This window comes from Abramis brama (genome assembly GCF_963993115.1).
Source record: "Abramis brama genome assembly, chromosome: 4".
Lineage (NCBI taxonomy): Eukaryota > Metazoa > Chordata > Actinopteri > Cypriniformes > Leuciscidae > Abramis > Abramis brama.
This window is the reverse complement of record NC_139966.1, coordinates 57,963,142-57,979,439: the sequence shown is the minus strand read 5'-3', so window position 1 is coordinate 57,979,439 and position 16,298 is coordinate 57,963,142.

Below are 16,298 nucleotides of genomic sequence, written 5' to 3'. Positions count from 1 at the left end.
ATGGTTATTATGCACAAACAGTGGGAAACTCTGTATATTCGTGAGCGCATGTCAAAAAATCTATCCCGATTTGAAGCTTGTGACATATAAATACGCACATCAACCCGATCCATGTTTAGCGTTCATGTAAACACATTCATCAATCGGAATGAATTCAGTCCGATTGAAACACAAGTTGTGCATGGAAACGTAGCCAATGTCAGCCGTGTTGGAAAAATTGACATAATTTGGTTCATCAGTATCCCATTATTTAGAGTCGATTCGGAAGAGCCTCGTTGGAGCAAACAGGTCAATTAGTAGAGGAAATTAATCACTTCTGAGTAACACGATGGGTGGAGTGCAAACACTTTGGTCATAAACCATGAGCTGTTGCACATAACTCTGGGTCACTAATCGGACTGGGTTAAGAGACCTCTTTCAGTTCTTGAGATTTTCAAAACTCCTTCCGCCTTTATCTTGAGCAAACTCTTCTGTTCATACAGTACTATCCATTTTAAAGAGACTTTTGACTCCTGATTTTATAAACTCGTTGCAGAATTTTTATAAATGTTAAAGTCCCCCTGTCGTCAATAATTTTATCCCTTAAAACTCATCTTTGATCACCAAAATGACATTTAAACTTTTTTTTTATTTAAAAAAATTCTTCATGCCTTAAAATATCTTTAATGTAACTCGACACCCTTGCCTCATTTAGTATGCGCGGTTCTATGAATATGCAAATGAGCCCCGCCTCCACTCACTCACTCAGCTCAGAGATCCACTCGTTGACGATCACACGTTGATCTGATTGGTTACAAGGTCGTTTGTGACGTCAGAAACGCCAGTGATTTCAAACCGTGTTTTTGCATCCGTCTGGTTGAGCCTTCTTAAGCCTCAATGAATGTCTGCACCTTTTCCAATGTTTTCAAACATCATTGGAGCCCATTCACTTTCATTGTATGGACAAAAAAATGCAGATATTTTTCAAAACATCTTTTCGTGTTGAACATAAAGTCAACCAGGATTGGAATGACATGAATTTATTTTTTTAATGATCTATTTGAAGTTTCGCACTGGTAAATCTGTGTCTCTGTGCCTAACTGTGCATATGAACAGGCCTGCGTGAGTGTAGGTATGTGTGTGGTCAGGTCTAGTGGCAGTAGTCTGGGTTATGGGTGTCCTGTCATGACTAGACAGACAGCTTGTTCAGACGTCGGGTCTCCTGTGTTTGTGCAGTCTCAAGACCGGCAGAATGAAAAAAAATCCCAGCGTGGCAGACCCAAAATAATCAGGCTGTAAATATTTGTACAAGTTAGAGCAACATAATCACTCAGGGCTCTTACCTGCCGTGGGTCTGGGCTTTATGTTTCCTGTCTTAATCATACTGTATGGATGGCCAGTGACACACACACACACACACACACACGTTTGACCACTTCAAGATATTCACCCAGTCCTTTAAAACCTGCAGCTGAACAGATCCTACTGAATGCAGGGTCTAAATTAGCAAACCGTTACTCAAGCCTAACCATTCATAACACAGGACAGGACACATGCAGTAAACTAGTCCTAGTGTCCGACTAGGTTTGTATATGGCAAGATCTGACCGAAATCACCAGTTTCACCTTGTAAGAGCAAAAAGAAACAGGTTGCATGCTTTACATGCATGTCTTTTTCTGTCTTAGTTGGCAGTTCTTAACCAGAATTAGCTGGGCTCAAATGTAATCATCTTTTGCGAGGCATTAGATAGCCTGATCATCTTTTGTACAGTCAAACCAAAAATTATTCGGACACCAGATATACTTTTTGATATTTTTTTACTAGTGGGTGCAGGACTATGGCGGCAAATCAATGCCAATAATCACCGAGCACACAACTGATGCTTGCGCGCGCGGTGAATGACTTCCGCGAGAGGATAACGGATCTACACGCGAAGAAACGGGAACTCGCGAGCTCATTCAAACCCTGCGCGCGCGCATGACATCATCTCAGCACGCAATACAAGCCCTCGCGCACGCTTTATCTGCTCTCGCCTGCTGCTTTTGCTCGCTCGAACACTTTTATTTTTGGCAGTCGAGGGGCGGGACTTACTGTTTTAACAACCTCAAATGTCATTGGTTACTTTTCCCCTTTTCCAGAAGTCAGTTGCGATTGGACGCCTGTCCAATGACTCGTAGCCTAATTCACTTGACTTGAGACATGAGACATCACTTCATTTGTTTTATTTATTGTGGTTTATTAATGTGTAATGTGATTTAATGCATTGTTAATATAGAATCGATTCTTACCAGATACTTTATTAACAGAAAGTCTTATTGCATTGTGTTGTTAAGAGATATTTAGGCTACAGACTAATGACGCATTTCCATGGTTATTAGCATGTACATGAAAATTACTTTATTTTTTTTTGTAATTATGAAAATTACATTTTCTATGTAGTTAAATTTAACAGCTGACAGATATTCAACATAATTCATGTGTGAGACAGTCTAACAGAAGGACGGTCAAAACCAGTGAAATATCAACTGAGTTCAGCTCATATTTTATTACCATTTTCTAAACTATAGTGAATAAACTGATAATGTGAGAAATGTTGAAGGAGTCTGAATACATTTTGGTTTGACTGTAAGTATATCATGTTATTGTAAGACAAAAACAGGGGTCAGTGTGGAACTTCACACACATTTATGGCAAATGTGAGTGCGAGCAGAACCACATCAGACCAAAACGGTGAAGTTGCACCAAAAAATGGGTCAATACATTCCTTTCCCATGTAGCATTTATGAGAGTGTCGAGCAACTCTTTGGTTTCAGGGAGAGGAAAAAATGAAGGAGAGAGAGAGAAGAAAAAAAAGAGAAGTGCGGCTCTGAGGTGTTTAGGAGTAAGCAGAAGGGAGTCTGTTTTGAAGACGGGAGTTTGTGTTTAATTACCCCGTGTGATGCTGTAATCCAGGAAATAAGGCCATGCAAAATCAAGAAAGTTTGCGTGCATTTCCAGACGTCATCCATGAGAGGGCAGCGTTCAGGGATGGCTATCCGATCTCTGACCTACAGATGGACTTGCATAATTTCATAATAAAAAGTTTTGTGCAGTCCAGGTGCGGAAAAATTAATTAAAGCCCTTCAATTGCAGGTTATTTTAAGTCATGCTCAATCAAAAGTAATAATCCGGTTTAAAGATGTAAAATTTGAGGGTCTCCTCGCGGTTTTACTGATGTCTCTTTGGCGGGTAAGACATCAAACCATCCGTCATAAGAACAAAAAAGTAAAAACTTATTTAAGTATGCTTAAAAAACACCTTTTATCAATAGCTTTTAACCAGGTATAATGTGTTGTCGTGTTCTTTTGTATTGTTGTATTTGTATTGTATTGTATCAGATTTTAGTTGTATTGTACAGCACTTTTGTGTCAACCTTGAGTTGCGTTGGAAGTGCTTTATAAATAAACAAAAAGGAAAAAGGAAAGGGAAAAAAGGGAATGATCTGTGAAAAAGAAATCAGAAATAGCCAAAAAGTCTAGGAAAAAGCCGACATCAACACAGTGTTTCATCGCTTCGGCTTGTTTCAGGTAAGACTCTTGTTTTTTTTAGTTTTTTTTTTTAGCTGTTAATCCAATAAGTAATGTGGTCATGTTTTCATTTCAGAACTACTTGTGTTAATTAAATTGTGGAATTTTACACTTAAAGGCAAACACGAGTCTCCGTTTACGTCACCGAATCAACACCTGCCGGGGAAAAACAAAACAGTGATGTAAGTTTTTAATATTCGTTTTTTGACTTGGACTGGGAACTTTGTTAATTAGATGTGTGTTTTTTTTCTTTTTCTAATTTTTCTAATTCTTTCCTCATTTAGCATATTTCAAGTGGTTTATGAGACGACACATGACATCAGACTTCTAAATCAGCAATAATATAAGATGATGGCGACCCTCTTCTGTCTACATGCCATCCTTGATCTGGGGTGTGTTTCCTGAAAGCATCGTTAGCCAACTATGTTCGCATGTTCATTCGTTATCAGCAGTTCAACGAGTCGGTGTTTCCCGAAACCATCATTCTAACGAACATTCGCAAACAGCATCGCAGAGTTGTGTGTTTGAGCGACAGATCTCGACCTGTGGTTAGAAGCAAGAGTTTCTTGTTTTTATAACGTGGACTCAATAAATCCTTATCTTGAGCCAAATAAGCAAGTTAACATTCAGTACAATCTATATCTTTTATTTAGAATACATACAAATGTCATTCACGTCTTTTAGTTTGTCAAGAGATTTAAAGTGTTGTTCTTGAAGAGTGCGCATATGCGAACGTGCTCTAGTGCGTAAGAACGAGTCTATGATTGAATCTGGAAATAAAGCAAAATAATTGAGAAAAATTAGAAATAGTCCGCAGATGCCATGTCTGTAATTTATGGCAAAACATCTTCGATCACAAACAAGATTCATTAAAAGTAGTTAATACTCCATCACCTGCGTGGTTAACCAGATGTTAATCACATCATTTATCAGCGTGGTTGAACGACCAATTTGCGACAGTGGGGTTTCGGGAAACAGTCGTGACTAGCTAAATTATTTCTTCAAGGATGTATCATACTATGATATTTAAGCAGGGAGTTACGTCGTTGTATGGGAAACGCACCCCAGGACGATGGGCTCTGATTGGCTCCTGTGGAAAAGGCCCTCACTGACTCTGGATCAGTGTGTTGACGGATCCTCATAATGGATACGGACCACACAGGACCGGCTCTGAGTCTGCATGTCGCAGCTATTTCCTCTTGTAAATATTTTGTGCTGTTTGTGTCTGCCAAGCTGTCAGAGAGTGTGTGTGTGTGTGTGTGTGTGCGCTCCAACACAGACATTACAGCCCGGGGAGATTCTTTAATTAAATGGTGTGGTTTAGGTGCTGCCTTTCATGTTGTTTAAACCTGTTTCCAGATATAGTCCAGCTATGCATTCAAGCATCGGTATGAACTCATTTTCATTTTACTTTATGAGAATTGATTTGCTGTAATTGGCAGAATACAATGCATAACATTAGTGATCATTGAGCTTTATGCAGTTGTGTACAAATTACACTATTATCATTACCACACTATAAAAAATGCTGGGCTGTTTCAACCCAACTTTGGGTCAAATATGGAGAAACCCAGCCGTTGGGTTACATTTTTTTATTAAATTTTTAACCCAACGTTTGGGTTTGTCCATTTTTGACCCAAAATTGGGTTAAAACAACCCAGCATTTTTTTTAGAGTGCACTTGTAATACAATATTGTCTTTATAAGCAACCGCATTATGGGAGTTAAATAAGCAGGTTACCATAATAAGGTTTAAAAAAAATATATTAAGCTAACATAAACTAGCTTTCTTCCTTGGAGGAAAAAAGATGTTTGAGAGAATTTATATTGGCTCCAAAAACCACAACAATTGCTGTGGGAATGGTAGATGGGATATGAGACATTTAAAGGCTATAATCAGTGACTATGTTGCTTGATTTACACTGTCTTTAAAACAAAATGTGTATGGGTTACATTGTTACTTATACAGTAAGAATTTTGGCACACGTTTTAGAGAGAATTTATTTGTTTTACTTTTTTACCCCCTAATAATTTACTTCAGTTAAAGGAAATATATTTTTGTGTATTTCGATTGAAAGACTAAAGCTGCATTTTTTGCTGTCTCCAACAGATGATAAATTGGAAGTCATTCTTTTCCAATAGAGAAGCTTCAGATGAACTTCATTGGAAATATTATAATAACTTGTATGACTATACCATATGTGGCCATCTGACGGGATGTGATGTACTTCAACCAAAACTTTGAGAGTAAGGTGAGAATAATCAATATTTCTTCCACTAAAACTTTATTCTTTACTCATGATTTCTGTAGAATGGGTGGTTATGAATAATTAAGTCCAATTAAGTAGTTGAAAAGCATCTTAATAGGATACAGAGCCCATATTTACCATGCCTAATATAAGTTGTCTTGCACGTTAATGGAAGATTACTGAGGCTTCCTAGTTTCTGATTAATAAAAAAACAATGAATCATTTGTGATCGTCTTGCCACTAAAACCGTTTCCTTTTCAAAGACCATGTTCGGTCGAACCGTGTGTGTGCGTGAAGTTACAAAATCATCAAGTGCACATGATGAAACGATTAATGTTCTGTTAAGTCACTCTGTGTAACTACCTTACTGAAAGTGAAAATGAATCATTACCTGTGTGTGGACAGATGTGCACAGAGCTCATAAACCTGCTCAAATATGAGAAGTGTTCACCCAGCCTGAGGGTTGAATTGACTTGTGAAGGTTATATGGAAACCACCAGCTCAGTTACGATGTTTTTTTATTTTTTAGATGAGTTATTTTAAACCTTGTAATTGGCCTTGATAAGACTCAGACTTTCACCCACACTTGCTTTTGTTGATGTGCCTGCATGTGTTGGTCCAATTTCCGTCAAGTTTTTTTCTTTAAAGTCGCCCTGTGGTGAAAATCAAGCTTTTAATGTTGTTTATATGTCTATGTGGTGTTTTTAATGTGCTTTAAGACAAACCATGTGTAAATTCATAAGTCGACACCATTGCTGAGTATTTTCTCCTTAAAACTGAACCAAAGACAGTCTCAAAAACACGGTTTGAAATCGCTGGTGTTTCTGACGTCACAAACTACCTTGTAACCAATCAGATCAACGTGTGATCGTCAACCAGTGGATCTCTGAGCTGAGTGAGTGAGTGGAGGCGGGGCTCATTTGCATATTCATAGAACCGCGCATACTAAATGAGGCAAGGGTGTCGAGTTACATTAAAGATATTTTAAGGCATGAAGAATTTTTTTAAATAAAAAAAAAGTTTAAATGTCATTTTGGTGATCAAAGATGAGTTTTAAGGGATAAAATTATTGACGACAGGGGGACTTTAACATTTATAAAAATTCTGCAACGAGTTTATAAAATCAGGAGTCAAAAGTCTCTTTAAAATGGATAGTACTGTATGAACAGAAGAGTTTGCTCAAGATAAAGGCGGAAGGAGTTTTGAAAATCTCAAGAACTGAAAGAGGTCTCTTAACCCAGTCCGATTAGTGAAATCGCTGGTGTTTCTGACGTCACAAACTACCTTGTAACCAATCAGATCAACGTGTGATCGTCAACCAGTGGATCTCTGAGCTGAGTGAGTGAGTGGAGGCGGGGCTCATTTGCATATTCATAGAACCACATATACTAAATGAGGCAAGGGTGTCGAGTTACACTCAAGCTATTTTAAGGCATGAAGATGTTTTTTCAAGGAACATTTTTTTAAATATGTAATTTTGGGGATCAAAAATGAGTTTTAAGGCATCATGCCAAATATTTGAGAAGTGGAGAACAGAGTGGAAAAGCCAGGATATTCCCAATTGTAACTGAAGGGGGGAAAAGCAGTTTGATTAATGAACATATCAGGAGTCAGACATGCATTACCGCCACCTCTGCAGAATCATTCTCTGCCTCGTTTAAAGTGGCTTCCTAGAAACCAGATCCAAACTCTGCAATCTAAAATTTGCAGAGGATGCTGTAATGCTCACTTCCTTCATTTGATGAGATAAATGTTCATTTTCTTTACAAAACACAAGAGTAGTCTGGTCCCCCCCCCCAACAATAATCAGACTATTCATTTCCATAATTTCAAATCAAGCAAAGAGCAAGTTTGCCGAAAAGAGCCTTGCATGTCTTCCAAGAGACCCAGTTTAATTAGTGGCGAACAAACTTAATAAATGTTGACTTTTATTTCAAAATTCTATACTTCACAATAGAGGAATGTTTTATTGCTCAGAGGTTGCTCGTTTATAACTCAGGAGACATTTTAAGTATGAACATTTTGTCAGATGTGTCTTCTATAATTCCTTCGACGAACGAGTCAGTTGTTGACATACAGTACAAGTATAGAGCAATAAAATTATTAGGGACATTGATATCTCTGACTTTTGATTGCAGACTTTGGTATCTTAAAGTCCCCCTGAGGTGAAAATCAAGCATGTAATGTAGTTTATATGTCTATGTGGTGTTTTTAATATGCTTTAAGACAAACCATGTGTAAATTCATAAGTCGACACCATTGCTGAGTATTTTCTCCTTAAAACTGCAGTGAACCAAAGACAGTCTCAAAAACACGCTTTGAAATCGCTGGTGTTTCTGACGTCACAAACTACCTTGTAACCAATCAGATCAACGTGTGAGTGAGTGGAGGGTGGGGCTCATTTGCATATTCATAGAACCATGTATACTAAATGAGGCAAGGGTGTCGAGTTACAGTCAAGCTATTTTTAAGACATGAAGAAAAGAAATTTCAAGGAAAAAACATTTAAATATGTAATTTTGGTGATCAAAGATGAGTTTTAAGGGATACAATTATTGACTACAGGGGGACTTTAACAAATCTGAGCACATTTTTTGCGGGGTTTACAGTGTAAAGTGTCCCTCAGTATGTCACCCCGTTGTAAATGATGAGTGACGGGGCAAGAGCGGAGAAACGCTGCCCACAAGCTCCACACCGCAGACCAAAATGACAGAGGTCATAACATGCCTCAGTGTCAGGAAATAAGACTTATGGCTTGGCTATGGTTTATAAATATAGCATGAAGGGAATCACTTAGACTCGTGGCTCTCTTAAAGTCAGAGCTAAATTTGGAAAGGTCTGGTTTGTTCTCAGTGCTCTTTTAGAAACAGCTCTCCTGAAATAGACAGAGGAAGTTCGCAATGTTTCATTCATTCTTTGGTGACGGTGGGTGTAAAAAGGTCATTGGACCTTTAAAATCGTAATAGAGGATATAAAGAAAATCCACTGGCTTTCTGACACATAGTGAGATTTGATAATGGTCCAAGTTGGTGAATTAGCCACAGGTTGAATTCTTGATGTTGGTAATCGTTGTGTAAAATGTAGGGATGGATAATAATGGCCGATTAGTCATCCAACAACTGTCTACTCAATCAATAAGGCGATTTAAAAAAAAAAATTGGTAACAAGTTTTGATTATTTTCATGCCAGTAATCTACCGACTAGTCATAACATTTGTAGTTTCGCAAATTCCTTCTCAACGATAAAAATGACACAGTGGTGTTTCATTCCACTTCCTAGATCCCTATGACGTTAATCTGTAAATTTCAAACAGAAATTTGGGCCTTTATCCAGTAAACGTGTCCCGTGACTATGCACTACATGGTTGCAAAGTTGATCATTAAAGTGTAACTGGTATTAACAAACAAAATTTGCTGTATAACATGCCACGTTCTGTTTATCGTACGTCTTCGTGATTGCTGAGAAGCAAAGGGACAATTTGAAATATGCACTCGTCCTCCTGTCCAACTTGAGAAAACAACATTCCAGTGAGTGACTATAGTGTGCAGATTTTTACAGTGCAATCTGGGAAATTCTAGGAAGCATATGTTTTTAAGTGCCCTGGAATTATTTTAAGAAGAAATTACCTTCTTAAAATGGTGACGCTACTGAACTAGAGAGTATATTGTGATTTGACTAAATGCATTCATTTGTTGGATGCAATGACATTATGGCAATACTTTACAATAAGGTCTCATTTGTTAACATGAGTTAATGCATTAGCTAACATGAATTAATAATGAGCAATGTAATTCTTACAGCATTTGTTAATTTTTTTTGAAGGTGACCTATAATGCAAAATTCACTTTTACATTGCGTTTGAGGATGGTGTACACAACCACCATATAATGATAAAAATTAACCCACTCCTTTTTTATATTCTCCATAAATCATAAACAGTGTCTCAAAATTAGTTGTTTGAGTTTTCTTTACGTTGTGACATCACAATGTGACGGGCCCCGCCCACGACTGGTAACTGAACTGGCCTTCAGCTACGTGATAAACAATCAAAATTTTCTGTTATTGGCTGTATTAATGAACATAGAATGCATTTTCCCCTCAACTGCACTACTTTTCCATTGCTTTTCATTATAAACGTGCTAGATGGACGTGTTTGACTGTTGTGTTCGCATCTTTTACAGCATCTCGCGCTGTCAAAAAGTATAACTTTTAAAAAACTTTAAAAGTGTGTGTCAATGGCCCCAAATGGGATGAAAAAAAATTCAACAATGGTCCGTCTAGCGGGCTTAAATATAAAATAATGGTAAAGCAGGGCAGTGGAATGCAAAAACGCATTCGTTGGAAACAGCCCCATTATGTTTCCCCTGTTTTGTTGTTGCCGAAGTATCTGAGGCGTGAGCTGCAAAGGCTCCGCCCACTTCTGGAAAAGGGGATGGGAGCAGCAGCTCATTTGCATTTAAAGATACACACATGAAAACACTGTTTTTGCTTCCACCCAAAAAGGGGCATTTTGGTCATGGTATAATACATGATCTGTGGGGTATTTTGAGCTGAAACTTCACAGACACATTCTGGGGACACTTAAGACTTTTATTCCATATATTGCATCTTGTAAAAAGGGGCATAATAGGTCCCCTTTAATGTTAGTTTATTGTTCATAAATGTTGGTTCATGGTGCATTAACTAATGTTAACAGATTTAAAAAATGTATTAGTAAATGTTAGAATTAGCAAAAACTAAGATTTAATAAATTATTTAGAAGAATTGTTCATTGTTAGTTCATGGTAACTAATTTGTTGAACTAAAGTTAATAAATTCATTATTACCTGTGCACCAGGTGTGTTCCTGTCATGTCATAGTATCCTCTGAGCCTGTGAATGCGTGTGTGTGTGTGTGTGTGTGTGTGTGTCTGTGTCTGTGTCTGTGTGGCATAACCGCTCTATAATCTATAAAGGCGCCTCGCTCCGGTTCCCCAGTGACCAGGATTTGGCACCACTTCTGTCTGCCTCCTCTAACTATTGGTCTAATTAATCACTAGCAAGATTTATTACACAACAAGCAGTAGGAGAGGGAGCGCAGACATTGAGACACTTGTTCATTTGTCCGGCTCTTAACTTTGCCAGAAATAAAACCCTGCGTCTCTAAACCAAGGATCCTGACGACCGCTGCCATCACCCACCTGAAGCCCTTTGGTTGGCACCCACCAGTAATTGGCAATTACTGTGCTTAGAATTAAAGCAAACAAGAATAACTGGCAGGAATTGCACTAGGTAGAACAAGACCTCCTTAAAAATGAGAATCGGAGGAACCGGGCCAAAGGCAGTAAGACTTGTGGCCGTCTCAGTGGTTCTGTGGCCTCGCTGTCTGCCGTCATTTCCACTTAAAATCAAATACAAAGCGTACAACCTACAACTGTACCATAGCAACTGCAACACAAAAATATGCATAACAATTAAATCAGGAAGAATTAAGGCCATCAGTCCAAAGGCAAAATCAACATTTAACACTACTGGTGTAACCAGTACAAAAGATTATGAAAAATCATACCACTATATCATTTTTGCAGTAAATAATGTGTATATTTCTAAAATGTGCCTAGAACATACTTTGCTGGTTACTATATCCCACAATGCAATACGCTTTTTGGCTTGAAGAGATAGTTTACCCAAAATGAAATTCTTTCATCATTTACTCATTAAGATTCTGTAAAATGTCTCTAAAAATGTAAAATGTTCTTTAAAAAGTTGTATTTTTGTTGTTTTGGACCCCATTGATTTTCATTGTTTTTACAAAAACAGTTGAAACAATCCTCAAATTGTCTTTTTTTGTATTGCACAGAAGAAGAAAAAAAAACTACTGGTTTGAAACAACATGTGGGTTAGTAAATGGTTGCATGAGGAATGTACAATGAGTAATATTTCTGATTCTTATTTTATTTTTGAAATCAAAAACCAAAATAAACTTAATTTCTGAAGCAACTGGCCACCACTTGCTGCCTTCATCATACTACATGGTGAAGTCATGTAGCGTATTAACTTTGAAACATTTGATTCCCAATGAGTACAGTTTCACATAATTTGTAAAAAAGCATACAGTAGGATATATTGTACACTGATTGGATTAATTAGCTAATGAAGTTGAACTCAAGAGGATCCTTTAGCTGACTCTGACACCAGGCCAGAACGTTACGGAAAAACCATCTCTTGATTGTTGGCGAATGGCAATAAAATGAGTCTTGTCACATCCAGAGTTTTTTTAAGAGCTGGAAATAGACCAGCATGCTTGTAAGATGCAGACACAATCTAATATGTGGGGTGTAGTCGTTATGAAATCGATTTGCTCTCTGTGTGGTCTAGAATGTGTTTTCAGTAAAAGCACATTTAAGCTCAAAGTATAAAATGGCGTGTGATGCAAATTTCGTGGTAACACTTTATTTCGATAGTTCACTTTAGACATTCTACTAACTATAAGTAACTTTGCAACTACATGTCAACTAACTCTCATTAGAGTATTAGTAGACTGTTTAATATCTGCTAACTTTATTTCGTTGGTCCCCCAACAGATATTCTACTGACTATAAGTAACTTGGCAACAGAGATGTAAAGTCCAGGTTCAGAAAGTAAAAGTCCTCCTCAGTATTTTGTTCTAGTCACCTGCATTTGCTAATTAGCACACTTTTTCAGCCAGGAGATAGAACTAATTAGTGAAATCTGAGTTCATGGGTGGAATAAACATATGGCAGGACTTTTACATTCTGACCCCTGGATTTTACACCTCTGCTTGGCAACTACTTGTCAAATTATACTACTAATTTTGAACCCTAACACCGTGTCCTAACCAGACGCGATAAGATTCCAGCAACAAATAATTTGTCTTTCCACACTAGATGTGACACGACTAATGCGTCAAAATCAATCAAAACCCACAGCCAATCAGAACAGCGTGTGGGTGGAGTCAGCCAATCAGAACAGCGTGTGGGCGGAGTCTCGCTGCGAGTGCACATCACCAGAGAGTATTCTTGACGGCACTCGCAAGAAAATAGATAAGTAGCTACATAATCAAATTCACAAATATTACACCATTTAAACACTATTAAAAATACATAGGCTACTGAGTTACTAAAACAATCTTTGCCAAAAAATACACACAACTTTAACATAGTAGGATGTCCTGTTACTTTATCCTCTACAGTAAAAGACCTGGGTGTTATACTAGATTGCAACCTGTCTTTTGAAAATCATATTTCATATGTTACAAAAACAGCCTTTTTCCACCTTAGAAACATTGCTAAGCTACGTAACATGCTATCAGTTTCTGATGCAGAAAAGTTAGTTCATGCATTCATGACCTCGAGACTAGATTACTGTAATGCTTTATTAGCTGGTTGTCTTGCATCCTCAATAAACAAGCTACAGTTAGTCCAAAATGCAGCCGCTAGAGTTCTTACTAGATCAAGAAAATATGATCATATAACACCGATTTTATCATCACTACATTGGTTACCTATAAAGTTCCGTATTAATTACAAGGTATTGCTACTGACTTATAAAGCCCTAAACGGCTTAGCTCCAGTCTATTTAACGGATCTTCTATCGCCCTATAATCCATCGCGCTCTTTAAGATCACTAAATTCGAGGCTTTTGGTCATACCTAGGATATCCAGATCCACCAAAGGAGGGAGAGCATTTTCACATTTGGCTCCAAAACTCTGGAATAGCCTTCCTGATACTGTTCGTTGCTCAGACTCGCTCTCCCAGTTTAAAACTAGATTAAAGACGCATCTCTTCAGCCAGGCATTCATATAACATTTTTAATCTTACAGTTCAAACTACAATCCGGCCTATAGTTCATAAACGCAAGAGGAGAACTGGCCCCCGACTGAGCCTGGGTTCTCCCAAGATTTTTTTTTCTCCATTAGGTCACCTGATGGAGTTTCAGGTCACCATTAGGTCACTAGGTTGCCTTTGGCTTGCTCAGTTGAGGATATTTTTGGGGATATTTAATTTAATTTTATCAATCAATAAATTCCACTAGAAACAAACCTTGTTGTATTATTTTAATTTAATACTGTGAAGCTGCTTTGATACAATATGTATTGTGAAAAGCACTATACAAATATACTTGACTTGACTTGTATTTTCAGTTTGAACGTTCTTGTTTCCATTTGTTTAATTTCATGATCTGAGGTGAATTATCCATTGTTGCTTTTACAGCCACAAAGCCGGAGCACTAAATGATATTCAAAGTCACATTACACGCTTTTAACATTAAATAAAGCACATAAACAGTACCTGAGATTATCATCGCCACACTTTGTGTTTGTTGTTCCCGCGTGACGTCGCAGAAAAATAGAAACCGTTGCTAAAATAGAATCGTCGCGGCTGGTTAGGACAAAAACTCTTAAGATGGAAAAGAACCTTTTATCGCATGTCGCGGCGCATGTAGTTAGGACACGGTGTAACACCTAACCATAACCTAACGGTCTACTAATACTCTAATGAGAGTTAGTTGACATGTAGTTGCAAAATTACTTAGTTAAAATGTCTAAAGTGAACTATCGAAATAAAGTGGAACCAATTTCGTAACCAGAATAGTATGTGTGCAGCCCGATTTTCGTTACTTACTGTATGTGCAAGTCACACTGGCGGATTGAATTTGTTTTGCACTAATCAGTTGTTTCACAAGGTGGCAACACTGGCCTGGCCGTTGTTTCACAGTAAAAAACAAAACTTAAGACAGAAAAACAATAACAAATTAACGGCGACTGCAACAACAACAACAACAGACACCGGCATTGACAAGCGCTTGTGTGAAGGGTTATGAGATAGCCGCAACTTTAGATAATAATTTTAAAACATTAAAAACTTAAAAAATAGTGCTGACACTGTCAAGTCAAGTCACCTTCATTTATACAGTGCTTTTAACAATATAGATTGTTTCAAAGCAGCTTTACAGTGATAATAGGAACTTAAAGTATCAGAGATTGTTTTGGCTTTACAGCAGGTCTAGAATAAAGTTATTGTCCAGATAAAGTTAGTTTTGATTGAAAGATAAATGCATGTGTCGACTGTCTTCACACAATATCAAATGGTGTATACTTTTAAAGGCTACACGTTCGACTATACGCATACTATAGCAAACAAATTAAGTATATTTTGGGCTTAACACAGAATCTGAAAACAGGAACACACTTGAGTCACTGATTCCTGTCAGACTGTACTTACTGTAACTGGTAAGACGCATAGAAAAACAGTTAAGTAGATGGGTTAGACAAGTAAAATAGAGGTTATTTTTAGAGGAGCTTCAGGGTGGTACCGCTCAGCAGGAGGACTGACTAATAACCCACACACACACACAAACACACACACACACACACACACACACACACACACACACACACACACACACAACTCAACCCACGGCCGTGTTTACAGCGCATGAGATGAAGGGAGAATGGCCTTCCACAGCAGTGACAACACTGGGATTCCCCGGCATACCACAGACTGACCACAGTCTTACACATCAACACACACACACACACACACATACACCGTGAACATGCGTGTGCTGAACGCTGCTGTGTGCTTCTGTATACCACAGGTCATTAATGTTCACTTCAGAATGAAAATTTCCTGATAATTTACTCATCCCACGTCATCCAAGATGTTCATGTCTTTCTTTCTTCAGTCGAAAAGAAATGAAGGTTTTTGAGGAAAACACTCCAGGATTTTCCTCCATATAGTGATTTCAATGGGGTCCAACCATAGACTGTAAAAAAAGATGGACGACGCCCCTTTGCTCTCTTCCATGGGTGAGAACTGAAGCCGCCAGTGTCCCCATATGGCGCTGATATCTTGGGACTTGAGTCTGCGCAGTAGCGATCTCGGGACCAGACCTGCGCAAGTAGCGATCTCGGGACCAGACCTGCGCAGTAGCGATCTCGGGACCAGACCTGCGCAGTAGTGAGCAGGAAGTAAAGCCGCAAAATCAACGCTCCGCCCTCACTCTCGCAGAATGCACTCTCCCTGAGTGCACTTAAAAAAAAATTGATTGCAGTACGACAAGAGGCTTGTTAAAATAAAGTAAATACAATCTCCTCAGTCCTCCGAAGATCCCGAAAAAAAGTCTGTTGGTGCTTCAGTGACTACTTCGCTCAGAGAACCTGTCAATCACAGCTGTCAATCATGACGTTACACCACCGTTTTTATAGCATCACGTAACTAACTAAAAACCAACTTATTTTAAAAACAAACACTTGAACTTAAATCAGCGTAATAAAAACGACAGCAAATGAAAGAAATGACCTTTGAAAAAAGATATTTGAAGTGTAATTTAATTGTTTAGTTGGTCTCACTGTTGAATAACACGGGGAGGCGGGGTTTATGACCTATACTAGGACCAGTCACCGGGGGGCGATCTACACATTTTGGCTTCATTTTTCAGGGCTTGTGCTGCACGCTTGGGTCCAACGGGTTGAAGGTCCAAATGTGAGTTTCAGTGCAGCT